This window comes from Lissotriton vulgaris, chromosome 10 (assembly GCF_964263255.1).
Source record: "Lissotriton vulgaris chromosome 10, aLisVul1.2, whole genome shotgun sequence".
NCBI lineage: Eukaryota > Metazoa > Chordata > Amphibia > Caudata > Salamandridae > Lissotriton > Lissotriton vulgaris.
Window position 1 is genome coordinate 351,346,013 of NC_141698.1, and position 12,120 is coordinate 351,358,132.

Consider the following 12,120-nt stretch of genomic DNA (forward strand, 5'->3'; position numbering starts at 1 on the left):
TATGGCTGCTTCCAGGAGGTGTAAGATTTTGATGCAAATACATGTCTACGTAAGTTTGTAGATTGAGATTTGTAGCAAAACTCATTGAAAGGGTATGCGAATACCTATGTACCACCCGCGTAACTCCCCCTTGATGCAAAGTAACGCAAAGCAGTGCATAGCACAACTTTGCTGCACTTTGAGAAACTATCAATCAATCAATCAATCATATCACTTGTATAGCACGCTACTCACCCGGAAGGGTCTCAATGCGCTTGGGGGAAGGGGGCCGCCACTGCTCGAACAGCCAGGTCTTGAGTTGTCTCCTGAAGGCGAGGTGGTCCTGGGTCAGCCGAAGGTGGATGGGGAGGGAGTGCCATGTCTTGGCCGCCAGGTAGGAGCAGGATATGCTTCGGCGGTGGCTCTTCGGATGCGTGGTACAGCGGCGAGGGCGAGGCTAGCGGATCGTAGCTGGCGGGTGGGCGTGTGGAAGGTCAGGAGGTTGTTGAGGTACTTGGGGCCCAGGTTGTGGAGGGACTTGTGTGCGTGGGTGAGGAGCCTGAACGTGATCCTCTTGTTGACGGGGAGCCAGTGCAGGTTCCTCAGGTGGCCGGAGATATGGCTGCGTCGAGGGATGTCTAGGATGAGTCGGGCGGAGGTGTTCTGGATGCGTTGTAGTCTTTTCTGTAGCTTGGCTGTGGTTCCAGCGTAGAGGGTGCTTCCATAGTCCAGCCGGCTGGTGACGAGGGCCTGGGTGACCGTCTTCCTGGTTTCGATTGGGATCCATCGGAAGATCTTGCGGAGCATGCGGAGGGTGTGAAAGCATGAAGAGGAGACGGCGTTGACTTGTCTGGTCATGGAGAGGGAGGAGTCCAGGATGAAGCCCAGGTTGCTTGCGTGGTCTGTTGGCTTGGGGGCGGTGCCCAGGGCAGGGGGCCACCAGGAGTCGTCCCAGGCGGAGGGTGATGGTCCAAGGATGAGGACTCCCGTCTTGTTTGAGTTCAGTTTCAAGCAGCTGTTCTTCATCCACTCGGCAACGTCTTTCATCCCTTCGTGGAGGCTGGTTCTGGCGGTGTCGGGGTCTCTGGTGAGGGAGAGGATTAGCTGGGTGTCGTCGGCGTAGGAGATGATGTTGAGGTTGTGTTGGCGTGCGATGGCTGCGAGAGGTCTCATGTAGACGTTGAAGAGGGTGGGGCTGAGTGATGATCCTTGCAGGACGCCGCAGATAACTTCGGTGGCCTCGGAACGGAACGGGGGGTGGTGGACTCTCTGTGTTCTTCCAGCTAGGAACGAGATGATCCACTTCAGTGTCTTCTCTTGGATGCCGGTGTTGCTGAGGCGTTGGACTAGGGTGCGGTGGCAGACAGTGTTGAATGCGGCGGAGAGGTCCAGAAGGATGAGTGCCGCTGTTTCCCCGTTGTCGAGAAGGGCTCGGATGTCGTCGGTGGCTGCGATGAGAGCGGTCTCGGTGCTGTGGTTGGCTCTGAAACCGGACTGCGAGGGGTCGAGGGAGCCATTCGTCTCGAGGAAGGCGGCAAGCTGTCTGTTGGTGATCTTCTCAATGACTTTGGCAGGAAAAGGGAGGAGCGAGATGGGGCGGAAGTTCTTGAGGTCGGTAAGGGTCCGCTGTTGGTTTCTTCAGTAGGGCGCTGAGCTCGGCATGCTTCCAGCTCTCCGGGAAGGTGGCGGTGTTGAAGGGGGTGTTGATGATGTCTCGGAGTTGGGGTGCGATGGTGGAGTCGGCCTTGTTGAAGATGTGGTGGGGGCAGGGGTCAGTTGGAGATCCGGAGTGGATGGTGTTCATCGTGCGGGCTGTGTCTTCAGTGGTCACTGCGGTCCAGGTGTGGAGGGTGGCAGTGGGGTGCATTGGTTCGGCGGTTGGGTGCGAGGATGGTGTGTCGAAGCTGTTGTGGATGTCGGCAATCTTGCGGTGGAAGAACGAGGCGAGGGAGTCGCAGAGATCTTGTGAAGGGGTGATGTAATTGTTGCCGGTGCTGGGGTTGGAGAACTCCTTGACGATGCTGAAGAGTTCCTTGCTGTCGTGGGCGTTGTTGTCCAGTCGATCCTTCAGTGATTTCTTCTTGGTAGTGCGGATGAGCTGGAGGTGCTTGCGGGTCACGTGTTTGAGGGCGGTCATGTTGTCAGTGGTCCGGTCGAGGAGCCAGGCTTTCTTGAGGGTGCGGCAGGTCTTCTTGGAGTCCTTGAGTTCGTCGGTGAACCAGGGGGCCTTCTTGCTTCTGGATTTGCTGGGGGGGGTTCTTCAGTGGTGCGAGGTCATCGGTGCAGGCGGTCAGCCATTGCGTGAAGTTGCGGGCTGCTTCGTTGAGGTCGGGTGTGCTGGCAGGTGGGTTCTGGCTGAGGGAGGCGGTGTAAGATTTTGATGAAAATACATTTATACGTAAGTTTGTAGATTGGGATTTTTGTAGCAAAACTCGTTGAAAGGGTATGCGAATGCCTATGTACCACCCGTGTAACTCCCCCTTGATGCAAAGTAATGCAAAGCAGTGCATAGCACAACTTTGCTGCACTTTGAGAAACTACACAACCCAGAACCTGATATGCATTCAAGTAAATCCCCAAAACCACAGTTGATGGACAGAATGCAGAAGAATGTCATACATTCACCCCAGTACAGAGATCTGGGCCTAAATCCATCGGTTTTTTTGCACTCCACACCACCCCAGTTCAGACATGGCCAAATACAAATCAGTCTGACCCTGTGCCTCATGGGAACAGTCCAGCCCGAACTGCCAAGCCATGCATTCCCTGGACCGGAAACAAGCTTCCGAGGGCCGGTTTCTGGCATTTTAGCCGTCTTCAGCCCGGCTTGCTTGATTCCAGTGATGTGGAGAGCAAGGCACTCACGTCTGAGCATACTCATCCCACTCGGGGTGACAAATGCAAAAACCACAGTTGATGGACAGAATGCAGAACAATGTCATACATTCACCCCAGTACAGACATCTGGGCCTAAATCCATCGTTTTTTTAAACTCCACACCACCCCAGTTCAGACATGGCCATATGCAAATCAGTCTGACCCTGTGCCTCATGGGAACAGTCCAGCCCGAAATGCCAAGCCATGCCTTCCCTGGACTGGAAACAAGCTTCAGAGAACCGGTTTCTGGCATTTCAGCTGTCTTCAGCCGGGCTTGCTTGAATCCAGTGGTGTGGAGAGCATGGGACTCACGTCTGAGCATACCCATCCCACTCGGCGTGACAAATGCAAAAATCACAGTTGATGGACAGAATGCAGAACAATGTCATACATTCACCCCAGTACAGAGATCTGGGCCTAAATCCAACGTTTTTTTGCACTCCACACCACCCCAGTTCAGACATGGACATATGCAAATCAGTCTGACCCTGTGCCTCATGGGAACAGTCCAGCCCGAACAGCCACGCCATGCCTTCCCTGGACCGGAAACAAGCATCCGAGGACCGGTTTCTGGCATTTCAGCAGTCTTCAGCACGGCTTGCTTGAATCCAGTGGTATGCAGAGCAAGGGAATCACGTCTGAGCATACCCATCCCACTCGCGGTGACAAATGCAAAAACCAAAGTTGATGGACAGAATGCAGAACAATGTCATACATTCACCCCAGTACAGAGATCTGGGCCTAAATCCATCGTTTTTTTGCACTCCACACCACCCCAGTTCAGACTTGGCTTTATGCAAATCAGTCTGACCCTGTGCCTCATGGGAACAGTCCAGCCCGAACTGCCAAGCCATGCCTTCCCTGGACTGGAAACAAGCTTCCGAGGACCGGTTTCTGGCATTTCAGCCGTCTTCAGCCTGGCTTGCTTGAATCCAGTGGTGTGGAGAGCATGGGACTCACGTCTGAGCATACCCATCCCAATCGCGGTGACAAATGCAAAAACCACAGTTGATGTACTCCACACCACTGGATTCAAGCAAGCCGTGCTGAAAACTGCTGGAATGCCAGAAACCGGTCCTCAGAAGCTTGTTTCTGGTCCAGGGAAGGCATGGATTGGCAGTTCGGGCTGGACTGTTTCTATGAGGCACAGGGTCAGACTGATTTGCATATGGCCATGTCTGAACTAGGGTGGTGTGGAGTTCAAAAAAATGATGGATTTAGGCCCAGATCTCTGTACTGGGGTGAATGTATGACATTGTTCTGCATTGTGTCCATCAACTGTGGTTTTAGCATTTGTCACCCCGAGTGGGATGGGTATGCTCAGACGTGAGTCCCATGCACTCCACACCACTGGAATCAAGCATGCCGGGCTAAAGATGGCTGGAATGCCAGAAACCGGTCCTTGGAAGCTTGTTTCCGGTCCAGGGAAGGCATGGCTTGGCAGTTCGGGCTGGACTGTTCCCCTGAGGCACAGGGTCAGACTGATTTGCATATGGCCATGTCTGAACTGGGGTGGTGTGGAGTGCAAAAAAACGATGGATTTAGGCCCAGATCTCTCTACTGGGGTATATGTATGACATTGTTCTGCATTCTGTCCATCAACTGTGGTTTTTGCATTTGTCACTCGAGTGGGATGGGAATGCTCAGACGTGAGTCCCATGCACTCCACACCACTGGATTCAAGCAAGCCGGGCTGAAGACGGCTGGAATGCCAGAAACCGGTCCTCGGAAGCTTGTTTCCTCGCCAGGAAAGGCATGGCTTGCCAGTTCGGGCTGGACTGTTCCCATGAGGCACAGGGTCAGACTGATTTGCATATGGCCATGTCTGAACTGGGCTGGTGTGGAGTACAAAAAAACGATGGATTTAGGCCCAGATCTCTGTACTGGGGTGAATGTATGACATTGTTCTGCATTCTGTCCATCAACTGTGGTTTTTGCGTTTGTCACCCCGAGTGGGATGGGTATGCTCAGACGTGAGTCCCATGCACTCCACACCACTGGATTCAAGCAAGCTGGGATGAAGACGGCTGGAATGCCGGAAACCGGTCCTCGGAAGCTTGTTTCCGGTCCAGGGAAGGCATGGCTTGGCAGTTCGGGCTAGACTGTTCCCATGAGGCACAGGGTCAGACTGATTTGCATATGGCCATGTCTGAACTGGGATGGTGTGGAGTGCAAACAAATGATGAATTTAGGCCCAGATCTCTGTACTGGGGTGAAAATATGACATTGTTCTGCATTCTGTCCATCAACTGTGGTTTTTGCATTTGTCACCCCGAGTGGGATGGGTTTGCTCAGACGTGAGTCCCATGCACTCCACACCACTGGATTCAAGCAAGCCGGGCTGAAGACGGCTGGCATGCCAGAAACTGGTCCTCGTAAGGTTGTTTCCGGTCTAGGGAGGGCCTGGCTTGGCAGTTCCGGCTGGACTGTTCCAATTAACCAGGGTCAGACTGATTTGCATATGGCCATGTCTGAACTGGGGTGGTGTGGAGTGCAAAAAAACGATGGATTTAGGCCCAGATCTCTGTACTGGGGTGAATGTATGACATTGTTCTGCATTCTGTCCATCAACTGTGGTTTTTGCATTTGTCACCCCGAGTGGGATGGGTATGCTCAGACGTGAGTCCCATGCACTCCACACCACTGGATTCAAGCAAGCCGGGCTGAAGACGGCTGGAATGCCAGAAACCAGTCCTCGGAATCTTGTTACCGGTCCAGGGAAGGCATTGCTTGGCAGTTCAGGCTGGACTGTTCCCATTAGGCACAGGGTCAGACTGATTTGCATATGGCCTTGTCTGAACTGGGGTGGTGTGGAGTGCAAAAAAACGATGGATTTAGGCCAAGATCTCTGTACTGGGGTGAATGTATGGCATTGTTCTGCATTCTGTCCATCAACTGTGGTTTTTGCGTTGGTCACCCCAAGTGGGATGGGTATGCTCAGACATGAGTCCCATGAACTCCACACCACTGGATTCAAGCAAGCTGGGATGAAGACAGCTGGAATGCCAGAAACCGGTCCTCAGAAGCTTTTTTTCCGGTCCTGGGAAGGCATGGCTTGGCAGTTCGGGCTTGACTGTTCCCATGAGGCACAGGGTCAGACTGATTTGCAAATTGCCATGTCTGAACTGGGCTGGTGTGGAGTGCAAAAAAACGATGGATTTAGGCCCAGATCTCTGTACTGGGGTGAATGTATGACATTGTTCTGCATTCTGTCCATCAACTTTGGTTTTTGCATTTGTCACCCCGAATGGGATGGGTATGCTCAGACATGAGTCCCAATCACTCCACACCACTGGATTCAAGCATGCCGGGCTGAAGACAGCTGGAATGCCTTAAACCGGTCCTCGGAAGCTTGTTTCCGGTCCAGGTAAGGCATGGCTTGGCAGTTTGGGCTGGACTGTTCCCATGAGGCACAGGGTCAGACTGATTTGCATATGGCCATGTCTGAACTGGGGTGGTGTGGAGTTCAAAACATGTTATGGATTTAGGCCCAGATCTCTGTACTGGGCTGAATGTATGACATTGTTCTGCATTCTGTCCATCAACTGCGGTTTTAGCATTTGTCACCCCGAGTGGGATGGGTATGCTCAGACGTGAGTCCCATGCACTCCACACCACTGGATTCAAGCAAGCCGGGCTGAACACGACTGGAATGCCAGAAACCGGTCCTCGGAAGCTTGTTTCCGGTCCAGGGAAGGTATGGCTTGGCAGTTCGGGCTGGACTGTTCCCATGAGGGACAGGGTCAGACTGATTTGCATATGGCCATGTCTGAACTGGGCTGGTGTGGAGCGCAAAAAAAGATGGATTTAGGCCCAGATCTCTGTACTGGGGTGAATATATGACATTGTTCTGCATTCTGTCCATCAAGTGTGGTTTTTGCATTTGTCACCCCGAGTGGGATGGGTATGCTCAGATGTGAGTCCCATGCACTCCACACCAATGGATTCAAGCAAGCCGGGATGAAAACGGCTGGAATGCCAGAAACCGGTCCTCGGAAGCTTGTTTCCGGTCCAGGGAAGGCATGGTTTGGCAGTTCAGGCTGGACTGTTCCCATGAGGCACAGGGTCAGACTGATTTGCATATGGCCATGTCTGAACTGGGGTGGTGTGGAGTGCAAAAAAATGATGGATTTAGGCCCAGATCTCTGTACTGGGGTGAATGTATGACATTGTTCTGCATTCTGTCCATCAACTGTGGTTTTTGTATTTGTCACCCCGAGTGGGATGGGTTTGCTCAGACGTGAGTCCCATGCACTCCATACCACTGGATTCTAGCAAGCCGGGCTGAAAACGGCTGGCATGCTATAAACCGGTCCTCGGAAGCTTGTTTCTGGTCCAGGGAAGGCATGGCTTGTCAGTTCGGGCTGGACTGTTCCCATGAGGCACAGGGTCAGACTGATTTGCTTATGGCCATGTCTGAACTGGGCTGGTGTTGAGTGCAAAAAAACGATGGATTTAGGCCCAGATCTCTGTACTGGGGTGAATGTATGACATTGTTCTGCATTCTGTCCATCAACTGTGGTTTTTGCATTTGTCACCCAGAGTGGGATGGGTATGCTCAGACTTGAATCCCATGCACTCCTCACCACTGGATTCAAGCAAGCCGGGATGAGGACGGCTGGAATGCCATTAACCGGGCTTCGGAAGCTTGTTTCCGGTCCAGGGAAGGCATGGCTTGGCAGATCGGGCTGGACTGTTCCCATGAGGCACAGGGTCAGACTGATTTGCATATGGCCATGTCTGAACTGGGGTGGTGTGGAGTACAAAAAAACGATGGATTTAGGCCAAGATCTCTGTACTGGGGTGAATGTATGACATTGTTCTGCATTCTGTCCATCAACTGTGGTTTTTGCATTGGTCACCCCGAGTGGGATGGGTATGCTCAGACGTGAGTCCCATGCACTCCACACCACTGGATTCAAGCAAGCCGGGCTGAAGACGGATGGAATGCCAGAAACCGGGCTTCGGAAGCTTGTTTCCGGTCCAGGGAAGGCATGGCTTGGCAGTTCGGGCTGGACTGTTCCCCTGAGGCACAGGGTCAGACTGATTTGCATATGGCCATGTCTGAACTGGGGTGGTGTGGAGTGCAAAAGAACGATGGATTTAGGCCCAGATCTCTCTACTGGGGTATATGTATGACATTGTTCTGCATTCTGTCCATCTACTGTGGTTTTTGCATTTGTCACCCGAGTGGGATGGGTATGCTCAGACATGAGTCCCATGCACGCCACACCACTGGAATAAAGCATGCCGGGTTGAAGACGGCTGGAATGCCAGAAACCGGTCCTTCGGAAGCTTGTTTCCTGGCTAGGGAAGGCATGGCTTGGCAGTTCGGGCTGGACTGTTCTCATGAGGCAAAGGGTCAGACTGATTTGCATATGGCCATGTCTGAACTGGGCTGGTGTGGAGTGCAAAAAAAGATGGATTTAGGCCCAGATCCCTGTACTGGGGTGAATGTATGACATTGTTCTGCATTCTGTCCATCAACTGTGGTTTTTGCGTTTGTCACCCCGAGTGGGATGGGTATGCTCAGACGTGAGTCCCATGCACTCCACACCACTGGATTCAAGCAAGCCGGGATGAAGACGGCTGGAATGCCAGAAACCGGTTCTCAGAAGCTTGTTTCCGGTCCAGGGAAGGCATGGCTTGGCAGTTCGGGCTGGACTGTTCCCATGAGGGACAGGGTCAGACTGATTTGCATAGGGCCATGTTTGAACTGGGGTGGTGTGGAGTGCAAAAAAACGATGGATTTAGGCCCAGATCTCTGTACTGGGGTGAATGTATGACATTGTTCTGCATTATGTCCATCAACTGGGGTGGTGTGGAGTGCAAAAAAACTATGAATTTAGGCCCAGATCTCTCTACTGGGGTATATGTATGACATTGTTCTGCATTCTGTCCATCAACTGTGGTTTTTGCATTTGTCACCCGAGTAGGATGGGTATGCTCAGACGTGAGTCCCATGCACTCCACACCACTGGATTCAAACAAGCCGGGCTGAAGTCGGCTGGAATGCCAGAAACCGGTTCTCGGAAGCTTGTTTCCTGGCCAGGGAAGGCATGGCTTGGCAGTTCGGGCTGGACTGTTCCCATGAGGCAAAGGGTCAGACTGATTTGCATATGGCATTGTCTGAACTGGGCTGGTGTGGAGTGCAAAAAAATAGATGGATTTAGGCCCAGATCTCTGTACTGGGGTGAATGTATGACATTGTTCTGCATTATGTCCATCAACTTGGGTGGTGTGGAGTGCAAAAAAACGATGAATTTAGGCCCAGATCTCTCTACTGGGGTATATGTATGACATTGTTCTGCATTCTGTCCATCAACTGTGGTTTTTGCATTTGTCACCCCGAGTGGGATGGGTTTGCTCAGACGTGAGTCCCATGCACTCCACACCACTGGATTCAAGCAAGCCGGGATGAAGATGGCTGGAATGCCAGAAACCGGTCCTCGTAAGCTTGTTTCCGGTCCAGGGAAGGCATGGCTTGGCAGTTCGGGCAGGACTGTTCCCATGAGCCACATGGTCAGACTGATTTGCATATGGCCATGGCTGAACTGGGGTGGTGTGGAGTTCAAAACATGTTATGGATTTAGGCCCAGATCTCTGTACTGGGGTGAATGTATGACATTGTTCTGCATTCTGTCCATCAACTGTAGTTTTTGCATGTGTCCCCCCTAGTGGGATGGGTTGTAGTGTAGTTCCTATTTTCCCTATAGGCCCTGCGCATTGGAATAACATAAACAGCAGTGTAGGTGTAGAAGTGCGGTCTTCCAGGTCTCTACTGACTATGCTAAACTTAATTGGGTTTGTTACCAACTAGCTCAGAGGTCACTGGAAACTTTCTTGACTGAATAGGGAGTGATCAGCTCCCCTGGCTCAGACAAGAAGGGATTCAGTTTTCCAACAACCGCATAAACATGACAACTTTGCTCCTTAGAATAAGAGTCAATCTCTAGAGTCGTGTGAAACAATAGACAGTTATTTTACTCAGTCAGTTGTGCAGATTACTTTCACCAAGATGCAGAGAATAGAGAGACGGGCGTTTTCAATAAAAGGTATTATTTATTGAACAGTCTTCCTTCTCATGCAAGAGAAATGAATTGCCACAATTGCAAGACTTGTTATTATAAAAAGTGCGTACAGTAAAAGGAGGATTGCGAAATAATACTGTAAAAGCATTGATATGGTTTCTTAGCCATACAATGGTTAAAATAAATAAAATATATACATTCATATATACATTTAGCTAACGTACTCAACTGGTGCTTCTAACTACGCCTACCCCAGTGTACCTGACCTAAGCCTAATACGTAGAAGGGAGTAAGTAAGTAGCAGTTTAAGTTAAGTTGGTTTTGCCAAGAGTTTGCTTCAAGAATTCTCTCTAAGGGTTTAGTCAACACCATACCTCTGGAATAGAATGTTGGAGGTCTTGTATCTCCTTTCAGGACTCGATATTCCAGTCACCCGCAAGGGTAGGCTGGAAATGCCGGAGCTGGATTTTCTCGGCAGGAGAAAAGACAGCGTCTTTCTCAGCGCGTCAAGGAGGAGGAGGGGCAGCGTCCGTGGGCTGCTTGCATCTGCTGGGCTCTGCAATGGACAGCTGTTCTGCTCCTGTATTCACCACACCATCGCTCCTGCTTAAGGCAACGTTGGTAATATTTATACTTGAAAGGTGCCTTGTTTGACGTACGTTTTTGGACATAAGACGTCAATAAAGATGTCACAAGAACCGGTCGTTCTTAAAGTGCTCATTAAAGTTCTATTACTAATCAAAACATAGCAAGTGGGGTTTTCCCAGGTTGCTGGGGGTTTTATCTGGTGAAAGAACTCAGTGTGTAATCTATGAATCTTAGATAGTGGCTTCTGCTGTGTCATGTACTTTAATGAGCTGCAGAGGCGAGTTTCTGAAATATGGCTGAAATATGGCTCTGATCGTTTATGCCATTATAGGGGTACGACTGGATTATAGCCGTATAGGGGCATAACGTCACAATATTGATCGGGGTCCTAGATTAGAACACGACACCCACTCCACGAATTTATGTCCATCAAATTACTAAAAACTAAAGCAATAAGATGCGCGTGTATTCCTACCCACCCCAAAATACATATTTGCATTTGAATGGCGTATTTGAAATACATTGAAAATATAGGTACTGTACGTCTTTAAGCATAGAAATCATTCAAAAATTATAGCATATGTAATCAGTTGAACGATTTTGCGAGACAAAAATGAATTACACATGAAATATCTCTTTATGCAGAAAAGAAGGGCGAGATTATTTCATCACATAGAAATGCATTTTCTGTAACATGTGCTAGAGGCTGAGGTAAAGTTATTATGTCTCTAGCTCTACCTAAAAATAGAAGTTCTGTTCTTTATGAATAGTTCTACTTTAAGCAAAGGTTTTCGTGCCAGAAAAAAGGTAAATATTTTGAAAAAGTGTTCAATCCCCCCAAAAAAATTCTCATGGTGAACGGGAAAATAGGGTTCCCACGCTTTTCAGTAGTTTTTGTTGATCAAAACTGAAGGCCGAATTCAGAGTTCATGGGAACGCTGTGTGTCGGAATGCTTATTAAAAGTTATTGTTTCTGTTCAGGGGAGAACATCATATCCGACAGGCTCTCAAAGAATTGGTCTACAAAATCAGGTGACAGTTCGACCAAGTTCGATAATGCTGTAACTTGGCAGGTGTGAGAATGATTGCTATCATCGATGTCTGGATCAGCAATGCTCACAGAAGGTCGTACCTGGGTGATGTTGCTTTTATTTCTTGCTCCACTGTCACCACCTAGTCGTTGCACAGGGGCCTCAACGAATGCCGTCATCAGGATTGGTAGCCGCTTGGGACAACACAATGCATGACCTGTTACAGGACTTAGCAAAGTATCGATATCCATTGGTACTGCTGATGGAAGTGCAAGACAGGTGTCCAACACGCATTCTTCTCCGCATAGCATACATCGAAGCACAGGTAAGATGCAGGTCTGCCATATAGGTCTGAATGAAAGAAACCAGGTCATGTTCAGATCTCTCAGCCTGGCCAAACCAAGGACTCTAGTTATGCGGTCCCGGTAGCGTACTGCTAGGATCGTTTCTTCCATCCTTGCCGGAGTCATGTCTGCGTTTTGGCTTGCCATATCGGAGAAGGAGGGTCAAAAATAAAATGCCTGCTACAAGTCCCAAAATCAGAGGTATGCCGCCAAAGACTGAATGGACAAAATTAGGAATAATTCCTAGGATTGCTTTGAATGGTGTTAACA